Source organism: Geotrypetes seraphini, chromosome 3 (assembly GCF_902459505.1).
Source record: "Geotrypetes seraphini chromosome 3, aGeoSer1.1, whole genome shotgun sequence".
Classification (NCBI taxonomy): domain Eukaryota; kingdom Metazoa; phylum Chordata; class Amphibia; order Gymnophiona; family Dermophiidae; genus Geotrypetes; species Geotrypetes seraphini.
In genome coordinates this window covers 242,310,846-242,325,410 of record NC_047086.1, presented here as the reverse complement: position 1 = coordinate 242,325,410, position 14,565 = coordinate 242,310,846, and the positions used below count along the sequence as shown (strand labels likewise).

Genomic DNA, 14,565 nt, shown 5'->3' with positions numbered 1-14,565 from the left:
GGCTCATCAAAGCGCCGTCTCGACCAGAGGTTATTGCATTGACCCAACAGACTATTACCTTCCTACAAAGTCTGGGCTTCGAGGTCAACTTCCCCAAGTCACAGTTGTGTCCCTCTCAGTCTCTTCAATTAATCGGAGTGGTGCTGGACACGATTCGCCTCCGCTCCTTCCTGCCTTGTCCTCATCAGGATGCCCTCATTCGCCTTTGCCTGAGGGTATCTCTTCTATCGACTGTTTCAGCCCAGCTCATGATGGTCTTGCTGGGTCACACGGCCTCCACGGTTCATGTGACTCCTTTTGCCAGACTTCACCTCCGAGTTCCTCAGTGGATCCTGGCGTCACAGTGGCGGCAGGATCGGGATCCCGTCTCTCATCACATTGCAGTGACTCCTTTGCTGAGGAGATCTCTCCACTGGTGAATGCTCTCTTCCAATCTTTCCAGAGGTTTTCTGTTTCACGCGCCCCCTCCGCAGAAGGTCCTCACAACAGACTCTTCCGCGTATGCATGGGATCTCACCTCGACGGTCTCCGTACTCAAGGCCTTTGGTCTAGCACGGATTGCCGCTGTCACATCAATCTGCTGGAGCTTCGGGCCATTTTCAACGCTCTGAAAGCCTTTCGTCATCTGCTTCAAGACCACGTGGTCCTGGTTCGGACGGACAACCAGGTGGCCATGTATTATGTCAACAAACGGGGAGGTACGGGATCCCTGTCTCTTTGCCAGGAGGCTCTGAAGATTTGGGATTGGGCGATACGTCACAACATCTTTCTCAGAGCGATCTACATCCAGGGCCAGCAGAACTGTCTTGCAGACAAATTGAGCCGCCTTCTGCAATCTCATGAATGCACACTCCATTCCTGAACTCTGCGTCAGGTGTTTGCTCAGTGGGGGACTCCGCAGATAGATCTGTTTGCGTCCCCCCTCAATCACAAGTTGCCTCATTTCTGCTCCAGGATTTACTCTCAGCACCGACTCGAGGCGGATGCTTTTCTTCTGGATTGGACAAACCTGTTTCTATATGCATTCCCTCCATTTCTTCTGATTCTGAAGACTCTCGTCATGCTCAAGTTGGTCCACGCCACCATGATTCTGATAGCTCCTCGGTGGCCCAGGCAACCGTGGTTCTCCCTTCTGCTTCGACTCAGTGCACGGGAGCCTCTACTTCTATCTGTTTTTCCTTCTCTGCTTACTCAGAGTCGAGATTCTCTGCTTCATCCCAACCTGCAGTCTCTACACTTATCAGTTTGGTTCCTCTCAACATGTTTGCCCATTCCAATTTTCACAATCTGTAAAGGATGTTCTCGAGGCTTCTCGGAAACAGTACACTAGGCAGTGTTACACTCAGAAGTGGACTAGATTTTCTTCTTGGTAAGCTACGCATCGCACAGTGCCGCAATCTGCCTCTTTGACTTCGGTGCTGGATTATCTGCTGCACTTGTCTCGGGCTGGTCTCAAATCATCATCTATTCAAGTCCACCTCTGTGCCATTGCTGCCTTTCATTAGCCGATCGATGGAAAACCTAATTCTGTCCATCCTATGGTTTCCAGATTTATGAAGGGTCTTTTCAATGTCCATCCTCCGCTCAAACCTCCTCCGGTGGTTTGAGATCTCAATGTGGTCCTTGCTCAGTTGATGAAACCTCCGTTTGAGCCGATTGATAGGGCTCAATTGAAGTATCTCACTTGGGAAGTGGTGTTCCTGATTGCCCTCACGTCTGCTCGCAGGGTCAGTGAGCTGCAAGCTTTGATTGCGGATCCACCTTTTACTGTTTTCCATCATGATAAGGTGGTCCTTCGTACCCATCCTAAATTCTTGCCTAAAGTGGTTTTGGATTTCCACCTCAACCAATCCATTGTTCTTCCTATGTTTTTTCCGAAGCCTCATTCTCATCCTGGAGAAGTGGCGTTTCACACTCTGGACTGTAAGCGTGCGTTGGCTTTCTATTTGCAACGCACTCAGGCTCATAGGACTGCTCCTCAACTCTTCATATCTTTTGATCCGAATCGGTTGGGGCGCCCTGTTTCTAAGGGAACCATCTCCAACTGGTTGGCTGCTTGTATCTCCTTCTGCTATACTCAGGCTGGTCTCCCTTTGCAGGGTCGGGTCACGGGGCATAAGGTCAGAGCGATGGCGGCGTCTGTAGCTTTCCTCAGATCAACTCCTATTGAGGAAATCTGCAAGGCCGCCACTTGGTCCCCGGTTCATACTTTCACCTCTCACTACTGTCTGGGGATACTTTTTCCAGACGTGACGGCCATTTTGGCCAGTCTGTTTTGCAAAATCTGTTCTCCTAAATTGCCAACTCTCCCACCATCCCTTTTTGGTTAGCTTGGAGGTCACCCACATGTAGAGAATATGCGTCCTGCGATAAAGCACAGTTACTTACCGTAACAGGTGTTATCCAGGGACAGCAGGCAGATATTCTCGCAACCCACCCACCTCCTCTGGTTGGCTTCTTTGCTAGCTATCTGAACTAAGGCCACGCTGAGGAGATGCGCGCCCTAACTCGGGCGGGAAGGCACACGCACATGCACGGTGTAGCACTAGCAAACTTTGAAGATCTTCAATCAAGTTTGCTTGAAAAGCTGTCCGTGATGGGGCTTAAAGGTACCCAGATGCCATGAGAGTATGGGATATGAGATAATATATTATGTCTGACCCTGGTATGTAATGCAATAGACCATGCCAAATCAACCAAATTAGCAAGTGTCCGAGGTGGAAATTCATGTATAACTGTCTTAAAAGCTAGAAGGAACTTTGTGGGATATGCGTTGTAAAGAAATTGACATGTTTTTCATTTTACAGCAAAGGAAATTCATAACAATTCATAGCAAAATTTGAGGGTGAATTAAAACATTAAAGACATAATTTGCAGTGGGCGAATACCCAAAGAAAAGTTCCCAAACTGAGACATGAGCGTCTCATAGCAAATTTTCAACAGTTTGTGCAATCTGTCCATTTTCAAGAGTGATGGTATGATTCACTTCTTTGAAGGTTTTCTTAAGTTGTTCAATGTAGGCATGCAGTTCTGTAAAATTCAGCAGCTTTTGAAATGTCTCGTTCCCCATACCAAGAGGTAGTGGATACAGCATATGAAATAGTCCATAGAATCATTAGTTACCAGAAGTGTGGAGTAGGTTGTCCCATTAATGATGATGGAAGACAGGTGATTGACTACACCAGGTATAGTTCAGTAAATAAGTTGAACTGTGTAGCAAAGCGTTCTTAGGAAGGTGGCTGTCATGAATCTGGGGATCCAACGAACAGGAAACATTTTGTCTGTACAGGATCTGCCAGTCTCTTTAAATTGGTAAAATTCACCTTTGGGATGAAATGGTGTCTGTGCATATAGGTAGGGATACACCGGCTTGAAAGGAGTCCAGATATCATTCAGAGGCTGTACTCCAGTGAGGTGATCCAAAGAAGAGATAGAAAAAGAGAGAGAGAGACCAGGTTGCTCGTAATGAATGTGGCAACATGTGACAATATTAATGTATTTAAACTGGTATAGGTAAGGAAAAAGAGAGAGACACTGTATTCAGGCACTTAATGTACTTAATCCAAAATATATATATATATGTTTTTGTGTGCTGCACACAAATATTATTCCCTCAGAACCAGTATTTATTAGAAATGTAACCAACCCACTAACATATATAACCAAATGAAGCACAGGTTGGAATATTTGTACTCAAAAGAGAACTTTTCTGAAATACCTCAGCCCCACCACTCCACCGCTATAATAGTTTTTTAAGCGGGAGATTTATGTGGTGCCTCATCATTGGTAGATCATTTAAAGCGCCATGAGTATGTATTTTTATACTTTTTCTATTTAAATTTTTTAGTTTTTTAGTTGATTTTTGTATTCATAAATAAGCAATAAATAAGTGAATAAATGAGCAGATGTAAAAGTACATAGAATTTGTATACTTAGCTTCTACACACAGCTCAACCCGGGAGTATGACCCGACATGTTTCGCACCATCGGTGCTGTCTCAAGGGTCTCTAGGTGGCCGTAGTCATCCGACTCACAAGGTTGAAGTCTGACAAGATCATACTCCCGGGTCATACTCCCGGGTTGAGCTGTGTGTAGAAGCTAAGTATACAAATTCTATGTACTTTTACATCTGCTAATTTATTCACTTATTTATTGCTTATTTATGAATACAAAAATCAACTAAAAAACTAAAAAATTTAAATAGAAAAAGTATAAAAATACATACTCATGGCGCTTTAAATGATCTACCAATGATGAGGCACCACATAAATCTCCCGCTTAAAAAACTATTATAGCGGTGGAGTGGTGGGGCTGAGGTATTTCAGAAAAGTTCTCTTTTGAGTACAAATATTCCAACCTGTGCTTCATTTGGCACACAAATATTATGGCACTCAAGAGAGACCATAATTATGTACTGATTGTAATTTTTTTTTTTTTTTTTTTTTAATGTCAGAAGTGTACTGAATTGATCATATCTAGTGAGCACCATGGAATAAACACTGTATAAATCCTTTTCTTAATAATATAACCCCTAACTAAGCTACATTTAGGATATGAAAGCGATAACTTAAAAGAACATTGCGCAATTGGGCTAGTAGAAAGTGGGAAAAGAGCTCTAGGAATGGCCAATGTTATATTTTTCTGGGGTACCCCCTAAACTAAAACAAATAGACAAAACACAGATCACATGGCACAGACAAAACAGAAAACACAAAGTTATAGGCTTGAAACTATTCTTCCATTTGTCAAGGATTCAGGGCTAAACTTAACTCTGCAAATAAACACATTGTTATACAAAATAAAACAAAAAACAAACAAAAAAATGCACACACGAGTAAAGTATATGTACAAATAATGCATAGGATGACCATCTCATATTCGGAAAAGACGTAAAGCTAATGGCTCTTTGGAGCATCTTCATCTCTGCAGTGATAAAGAGGATCCTTGGAGTTCATTAAAAATATCTCTATGTCAAAACTGGTCTGGGATAGCTATGTATGCATTCTAACTGGCTACTAAGAAAAAACCCCAAAACATTTTAAATCAACAACATTCTCAAGGTCACTTAGAGCAAACATCGTCCATGTTCTATTCAGGCCAACCTGAACCACATGTCTGCCACCTGGGTCCCACTGCACACTGAGGAGTGGGCACTGCTGTGAAGTGGTAATTTGCAGACTAGATATGTCTTCTTTTGTCTGCACTGTCGTGGGCAGATTCCAAAAATCATTAGACATGTCTAGGACAGAGAAAAATGCACATTTTGGGTTAAATTTCACAGTAATTTCAGAGTAAGAGGCTGCCACTGGTACTACAGATTTTTAAACCTTATTTAGGGCCCGAGAGTCTATAGTGAGCCTACTGGAGCCCCCTGATTTAGCAAATGCCCAAGCTGGAGAGCCACATGCTGAAAAGATAGGTCCACTCAGACCCCTCTCCTCCATCTTAGGCACCAGTTCTGTTGCTGGAGGAAGTACTGGGTGCTGTGTTTGTGGTTGAGGATCTTCACCCTTAAACAAAATTTCAATGTACATTTTCACACAATCTAACTTCTCTTGTGCCCAAACTGGAACATCTTCAGCCTCTGAGTAACACTAAGGCCATGCTGCTGATCTGGCATGCTACACTGCGTGGCTAACTACGCAGAAATAACCTCATGAACCAAAGTTTTAGAAGCATTTGGAATTCCGGTACCCTGCCATAATGCAAGACCAGTCACATTAACAATTTCTTTGTTGGTATTCTCACTCGTGCTGGCAGTGGTTTCTACACTGTCTTTCATTTTTTGCCTTTTCTACAGAGATAGACACACACTTTGAAGCTGTGTCATTTATACCCTGAATCTTACAAATTTCCACATTTTTCTGATCTCCGGTAGGAGATGCTTTATCTTTAAAACTGATTCCGGCCCCTGTATCAATCAAAATTAATTTATCCTGACCCTCTATGAGTTAAGGCAGGGCTGACAGTCGTCTTCACCAAATATTTCTCATCTGTACTGACAATCCAGTTGCCATATTCTATCTAAACAAATAAGGATGCAAGGATCTCACCCTCTTTGCATGGAAGCCATTTAGATTTGGATTTGGGTGATTGCTCAGAGCATCCTCCTCAGAGCAGTTTATCTTGCAGGAAAGCAAGACGTGTTGGTAGACATACTCAGTAGACTCCTTCAACCACACAAGTGTTTTCTCAGTATGTCTGCCTTGTGCCAGATTTTCTCCAAATGGTGGACTCCAGACATAGATCTTTTTGCTTCCTCCTCCCCAATAATAAGCTACTCTTATGTTCCAGATTCTATGCTCCCAATCACCTGAAATCGGATGCCTTCCTTGTTGACAGGAGGAACAAATGCCTATATGCATTCTCTCCAACACCTCTCATTGGAAAAAAATCTACTCAAATTTCACCAGGATCAGGATACCACAATGCTCATTGCACCCTGCTGGCCATGATAGCCATGGTTCCCTCCTCTTCTACAGCTGTCAACTTGGGAGCTCTGCAAATTACAACCATTTGTAACAATACTAATACAGAGCGAAGGTTCCCTTCTTCATACCAGCCTTCCCTCATTAGCACTCACAGTATAGTATCTCTTTCTGAGCACTTAAATACCTACATACTTTCTGCTCCAACGTTGGCTATCATTGAAGCATCTAGATAAACCTCCACACAAAGGTGCTACCATTTTAAATGGGCTCGATTCATGGTCTGGTGTGACCTTCGTTCCATAGATTCTATTACTTGTTCACTTCCTTCTATTTTAAACTACCTTCTCCACCTCTCCAATTCTGGTCTAAAGACTAACTCAATATGAGTTCATCTCAGTGCCATCAGTGCATTTCATTCTCCATTGGTTAAGAAGCCTTAATCTGTTCATTCTTTGGTATCCAATTTCATGAAAAGATTTTTCCATACTAAACCACCTATTAAGCCTCCATCTGTTGCTTGGGGTCTAAACATTGTACTTTCTGCACTTATGAAGTCTCCCTTTAAACCACTTGGAAAGTGTGTTTTTCTCATAGCTCTTACATCTGCACGCTGGGTGAGTGAACTGCAAGTACTTGTATCAAATCTCCACCCTATGTAAGCTTCTACCATGACAGAGTAATCCTGCGGACTGACCCAATATCCCTTCAAAAAGTCATCTCAGAATTTCGACTCTCTCCATAGTTATACCTGTTTTCTTCCCAAAACCTCATTCTCATCCAGATGAAGCATCTGTCCACATTTTGGACTGCAGATGTGCTCTGTCATATTACTTGGATCAGACTAAACCTCCTAGAACTTCCTCCCAACTCTTTCTGGCTTTTGACCCTAATAGATTTGGAATTCTAGTAACCAAGAAAACCACCTCTATTTGGCTAGCAGATTGTATTCCTAGGCTTATACCCAGGCTGGGCTGATGCTTGAAGGCCATGTTACAGCTCATAAAGTGCGGGCTATGGTGACTTTAGTAGCCTAATTCCGCTGTACATCTGTTGAGGACATCTACAAAGTGGCCACTTGGTCCTCAATCCTCGTACCTTCACACTAGATAAACCTCCACACAAAGGTGCTACCATTTTAAATGGGCTCGATTCATGGTCTGGTGTGACCTTCGTTCCATAGATTCTATTACTTGTTCACTACCTTCTCCACCTCTCCAATTCTGGTCTAAAGACTAACTCAATATGAGTTCATCTCAGTGCCATCAGTGCATTTCATTCTCCATTGGTTAAGAAGCCTTAATCTGTTCATTCTTTGGTATCCAATTTCATGAAAAGATTTTTCCATACTAAACCACCTATTAAGCCTCCATCTGTTGCTTGGGGTCTAAACATTGTACTTTCTGCACTTATGAAGTCTCCCTTTAAACCACTTGGAAAGTGTGTTTTTCTCATAGCTCTTACATCTGCACGCTGGGTGAGTGAACTGCAAGTACTTGTATCAAATCTCCACCCTATGCAAGCTTCTACCATGACAGAGTAATCCTGCGGACTGACCCAATATCCCTTCAAAAAGTCATCTCAGAATTTCGTCTCTCTCCATAGTTATACCTGTTTTCTTCCCAAAACCTCATTCTCATCCAGATGAATCATCTGTCCACATTTTGGACTGCAGATGTGCTCTGTCATATTACTTGGATCAGACTAAACCTCCTAGAACTTCCTCCCAACTCTTTCTGGCTTTTGACCCTAATAGATTTGGAATTCTAGTAACCAAGAAAACCACCTCTATTTGGCTAGCAGATTGTATTCCTAGGCTTATACCCAGGCTGGGCTGATGCTTGAAGGCCATGTTACAGCTCATAAAGTGCGGGCTATGGTGACTTTAGTAGCCTAATTCCGCTGTACATCTGTTGAGGACATCTACAAAGTGGCCACTTGGTCCTCAATCCTCGTACCTTCACACTACTCTTTAGAGCAAAACTCCAGAAAAGACAGTAGGTTTGGGCAAGCAGTTCTGCAGAATTTATTCACATCGTTAGCACCAAGTCTTCCTTCAACCTTCTGGGGTTTTGCCAGGCTCATGTTTGTTCCTGTTAATCCTCTATCAAGAGGCATAATTCTGGCAGCTTGGGAATTCTACACGTGAGAATATTGTACCTGCAAGTCCTCAGATACTTACTTACCTGTAGCAGGTGTTCTCTGTGGGCAACAGGTATATATTCTGACAGCTTGCCAACCTCCCCTAGTTGACTTCTCAGCTTTGTTGTTGAACTGCAGGTCCCACAAACCGATGTCAGGTGGGAAGGCACAGGCACACACGTGGTACAGGCAGTGCCTTAAAATTTAAATTGACAGTACACTTGGTATCTGTCCATACCCACATGTAAGAATATATACCTGCTCAAAGAACACCTGTGATAGGTAAGTAACTTTATCTTTGTGGGTAGTTGCAATCTTCCTTTATTATACTGTTGCACTGTTTAACAGCTCTCCTACTCTGTGGGCTCTCTCCTTCAGGAATGGGCCTAGATGATGAGGAAAATGTAATTCCCAGGGAAACAAGGAATCCAGGTAGTTCTTTTTCAAGAATTGACTCATGCAACCCCACCAACCTAAGACTGCTCCTTCTAGAGTGATTCTCCAGGTCCTCCAATTTTTCTTAATAAGCCTCCAAAGCTCTCTTCATTGCAGTCTGGGCATCCTCTTGCCACGATCACTTGACCTTCCAATTTGTTGCGTTAATGGGAACAAAATCTTGACTCAACTCCTCGAGTTTGCCTTGAACCTTCCCCAACATCTTATCTATGGGCAGAAATCTTTTTTTTTTTTTCCCCCCCCCTCCAATCATGTTTATTAAATTTTAGGAAAATAGTCAAATATAACAATGCAACACAGAAGAAAAGTCGCCATATACAGAAATTATAAGCAAAAATAATGTCACAGTTGCCAACATGTGGAGTGGTTTTCCATCTCTTCACTCCCCCACTCACCCCTCCCCAGGAATGTGAGGGAAACCCCCCCTAAAAGCTCATGAGGAATAACCAAGTAAGACACAGCTGCATGCATGTGGAGTCAGGGTGTCCAAAAAGGGCTGCCAAATGCTAAGCAACACTTGTCCCTTTTTAGTATCCCAATCAGACAATGGTTTCCATAGTCAGGAGGTGTAAAATTCGGGAACACCAATGGCTATAAGCAGGATGTAGGGGACCCACCCAGTGAAAAGGAAGAACTTTCATACCCAAGAGAATAGCCCTTTAAAGAAAACCTTTAAGACCCCTAGGTACAGGACATTGTAGGTCAAAGAGCCAAAACAGGCTATAACTATTACAGTGCCATCTGGTCTGCAACATACAGCCAACTCTCTAGAAGATAGCCGACCAGAAAGTTTGCACTAGAGGGCAGTCCCAAAACATGTGACAGGGTGGCCTTAGGATGACCACACTTCAGGCGTAGGGCAGAAGTCTTTTAACTAGAAACATAGAAACATAGAAAGATGACGGCAGAAAAGGGCCAAGGCCCATCAAGTCTGCCCACTCTATAGACCCTCCCCTTGAGATTAGTCAATGTTTTGCCCTGACCCACGTAGTGATCCCACATGGGCGTCCCATTTATTCTTAAAATCTGGCACGCTGCTGGCCTCGATTACCTGTACTGGAAGCTTGTTCCATTGATCAATCACTCGCTCCGTGAAGAAATACTTCCTGGTGTCGCCGTGAAATTTCCCGCCCTTGAGTTTGAGCGGGTGCCCCCTTGTGGTTGAGGGGCCTCTGAGAAGGAAAATGTTATCTTCCACTTCTATACGTCCAGTGACGTATTTAAACGTCTCAATCATGTCTCCCCTCTCCCTGCGTTCCTCGAGAGTGTAGAGCTGCAAATTGTTTAGTCTTGCTTCGTACGAGAGACCTTTAAGCCCTGAGACCATTCTGGTGGCCATCCTTTGGACCGACTCAACCCTCTGCACGTCTTTGCGGTAATGTGGCTTCCAGAATTGCACGCAGTATTCCAGATGAGGTCTCACCATGGTCCTGTACAGTGGCATTATGACAGCAGGCTTTCTGCTGACGAAACTTCTACGGATGCAACCCAGCATCTGCCTTGCCCTTGAGGAAGCCTTCTCCACCTGATTGGCAGATTTCATGTCTGTACTAATGATTACTCCTAAATCTCGTTCCGCTGAAGTCCTGGTCAAGGTCTCCCCGTTTAAGGTATAAGTTCTGCACGGGTTTCTGCTACCTAGGTGCATGACCTTACACTTCCCAGCATTGAAGCCCAGCTGCCAGGTTGAGGACCAGCATTCCAATGTACGCAGGTCCTGCGCCATGCTATCTTGTAAATTGCTCTCGCTTACCATATTACATAGTTTGGCGTCGTCGGCGAATAATGTTACTTTACCTTGAAGCCCTTGAGTCAGATCTCCTATGAATATGTTGAAGAGGAGCGGACCCAAGACCGAGCCCTGCGGCACCCCGCTGGTCACCTTTGATGTCTCAGAGAAAGTACCGTTAACCATCACCCTCTGAAGTCTGCCACTCAGCCAATCATTGACCCATGCCGTTAGAGTCTCTCCTAACCCCATCGATTTCATCTTGTTTAACAGTCTGCGATGTGGGACGCTGTCAAAAGCTTTACTGAAGTCTAGGTACACTATGTCCAGTGAATCTCCTTCGTCCAGTCTTTTTGTTACCCAGTCAAAGAAGCTGATGAGGTTTGATTGGCAGGACCTACCCTTGGTGAATCCATGTTGATTGGGGTCCCGTAGATTCCCTTCGTCCAAGACCGTGTCCAATTGGCGTTTGATCAGTGTTTCCATAAGTTTGCATACTATCGACGTCAGACTCACCGGTCTGTAATTTGCAGCCTCTGTCCTGCAACCCTTTTTGTGCAGAGGAACGACGTTAGCTGTTTTCCAGTCCAAGGGGACTGTCCCTGTACTCAGTGAGAGATTGAATAACTCGGCCAACGGTTCTGCAAGGACATCACCTATCTCCATGAGCACTCTGGGGTGTAGATTGTCCGGTCCCATGGCTTTGTCCACCTTGAGTTTTGTTAGCTCAAAGTAAACCTCGCTGGGTGTGAATTTAAAATTCCGAAACGGGTCTTTTGTGTTTGACTGTGGCTTCAATTGAGGGCCGGACCCTGGCGCCTCGCAGGTGAAGACCGAGCAGAAGTATTCATTCAGTAGTTCAGCCTTTTCGGGATCCGATTCCGCGTAATTCCCGTCCGTTTTTTTCAGGCGTACTATCCCGTCTGTGTTTTTTTTCCTGTCACTGATATACCGGAAGAAGGATTTGTCCCCTTTCTTAATGTTGTTTGCTAGAGTTTCTTCCACTCGAAGTTTGGCCTCCCTGACTGCCGTTTTAACCTCTGTGGACTTGATCCTGTGTAGCAGTTGATCTTCGCTTTTCCCCGTGCGTTTGAAGGAAGCAAATGCGTTTTTCTTCTCCTTAACGAGACGTGAGATCTCTGTGGTGAACCACTGGGGTTTGTCTTTTCTTCGCCGTTTATGTGATGATTTTATGTAACGGCCGGTTGCCTCATGTATGACAGATTTCAGGGATGACCACATATCCTCCACATTCCCTGTCTTAGTTTGGTCCTGGAGTGCCTGATGGACGAAAACTCCCATGCGTGCAAAGTCTGTTCCTCGGAAGTTGAGTACCTTTGTTTTAGTGTTTGATCTATGGAAACCTTTCCTCAGGTGGAACCATACCATGTTATGATCGCTGGAGGCTAGCTTATCTCCCACGAAGACTTCTGAGACGCTTTCCCCATTGGTGAGTACTAGGTCAAGGATCGTTTGGGCCCTGGTGGGCTCCATTACCATTTGATTGAGGCTTGCTCCCCTTATGGAGGCTAATAGCCTCTTGCTGCCGCTGGTTGTTGCTGAAGGTGTGCTCCAGTCTACATCCGGCATATTGAAGTCTCCCATTAGTACAACGTCCCCCCGTAGAGCGATATTTTCTATGTCTTCGATTAGTTCCGTGTCTTTGTCTTCCGGTTGTCTTGGAGGTCTATATACTACACCAAGATACAGGCATTTCTCTCTCCCTCTGGCCAGGTTCACCCAGAGGGATTCTCCGGTGTATTTAACGTCCGTGATTCTGGTGGTTTTGATGCCTTCTTTAATGTATAGCGCTACCCCTCCGCCTAACCTGCCCTCTCTGTCTCGACGAAGTAAACTGTAACCCGGTATAGCCATATCCCACCCATGAGAGTCCGTGAACCAGGTATCGGATATCGCCACCACATCTAGGTCGGCATTCACTATCTCGGTCTCCAATTGCAGAATTTTATTGCCTAAACTGTGTGCATTGACATACATGGCCCTCCATCCCTTGTGTTTGCTAGGGCTGTCATGCGTATTATGGGTGCTTACCTTGGGCTCAGAAGAGCGGTTGTGTCTCGCCTCCACAGGATGATTCCTTACTGCTCTGGAATGTGAGTGGATACCCTCCCCCAACTTACCTAGTTTAAAGCCCTGCGAAGTAGGCGGGCTAGACGGTGGCCAAGTACGTTTTTACCTCTTCTGGTCAGGTGAAGTCCGTCCGGTCCCTGCAGTCCCTGGAGTGCCTTTCCATGGTCTAGGAATCCAAAGTTCATCTCTATGCACCAGTTGCGAAGCCACTCGTTGGTACGTTGGATGCGTTCTTCCCTGGCTCTTCCTCTGTCTCTAACTGGGAGGATGGATGAGAAGACCACCTGTGCACCTGTTTGCTTCAGCTTCCTACCCAGGGCTCTGAAGTCATCTGGTATGTTCTCTGAGGTGTTCCTTGCAGTGTCGTTCGTACCTACATGGATAAGAAGCATAGGGAAATGGTCATTAGGTTTTAGTAGTTTATTGAGACAGGTGGTGACGTCACGAATCCTGGCTCCAGGGAGACAGCAGACCTCCCTTGACTGCAAATCTGGTCTGCAAATTGGACCCTCGGTTCCTCGCAGCATGGAGTCCCCAATGACTACCACTCTGCGCTCCTTCCGGGGGGGCTGATCAGCGTGTTTTGGAGTCCAAGTTGTGCGCTGGGTGTCTACCCGAGCCTCTTCCGCTACCTCCTCGGTAGTAATGTCCTGCAAGACGTGGTATCTGTTTTTCAAGCTAAGTTGTGGTGAAGAAGTAGAGCTACCCTGTTTGGGACAAGAAGAAGAAAAAGGAAGTGAGAAAAGGGGGGGGGGTTTCTGTGTTTTCCCGTGGAGGAGGTTACCAGCTGCCAGGGGCCGGCATCCCCTATCATTTCTTGCACCCCGATCGTGGAATTTAAAACTGGAGACTTGGGTGTCTTGAGGATGGATCCATCATGGGTCAGCTCTGCCAAATGGGAAATCTCCTTGATGGCTCCGTCGATGAAGGCCTCGTCCTCCCTGATGCTCCTTAAGCGCTGCACCTCCTCCCTGAGGCTCCATAGTTCCTGTAGGATGTCTTTGTTCAGCTGCTCCATCTCCTCTGTCTGAGTAGAAACTGTAGCGTGGTAGCTAGCATTGCTGCAAGCAGGAGTCACCTCTGCCGCCACTTCTGCAACCCATGCAGAACTAATCATCAGGCCCACAGGGCTCTGAGGTGCTGCCATCTTATCTTTAGTTTGCTGGGACAGATCTTTATTTTTTTGTGGCAGTTTTGATACCTTCCTGGCTCGTTGCTGAAATCAGAACAAAGCGGCAGTAAGGACAAACTCACTGCTTACAAAACGCAATAATAGGCTTAATGTAGAATCAAAATCTGTGGGGGGTTTTAAAGGAGAGGTTTCAGCTAGTATCCTCTCTCCAGCATTGAGTCATGTGATTCCCTCAAGCTATATATTTATAACTTAACTATCTTGTGTAACATAGTTCTTTCCTTTACAGTATAGTACAAATAAATCTCATCAGTGTGAATGGGAACAAAAATCCACCGCTACAGGGGGCGGTGGATGGCCTTGTCCCCGTACCCACAGTGAGCTCTTTTTTCCCCCCACTGTTTCAGCGGGTTACCCGCGGCTAACCACGGGTAACAGCCACCATGTCATTCTCTTGATTGGAACTCCTCTCATATGAGGAAAGACTAAAAAGGTTGGGGCTTTCAAACTTGGAAAAGAGAAGACTGAGGGGAGATATGATTGAAGTCTACAAAATCCTGAGTGGAGTAGAACGGGTACAAGTGGAT

At 45.0% G+C, this 14,565-nt stretch overlaps 1 protein-coding gene across 5 annotated transcripts in view; it reads left to right on the top strand.

Annotated features, from left to right (window-relative positions):
* The window catches only part of TAB2 (TGF-beta activated kinase 1 (MAP3K7) binding protein 2), a 193,091-nt gene that overhangs the window by 142,590 nt on the left and 35,936 nt on the right, over positions 1–14,565 (top strand). The gene's annotated exons all lie outside the window — the stretch shown is intronic.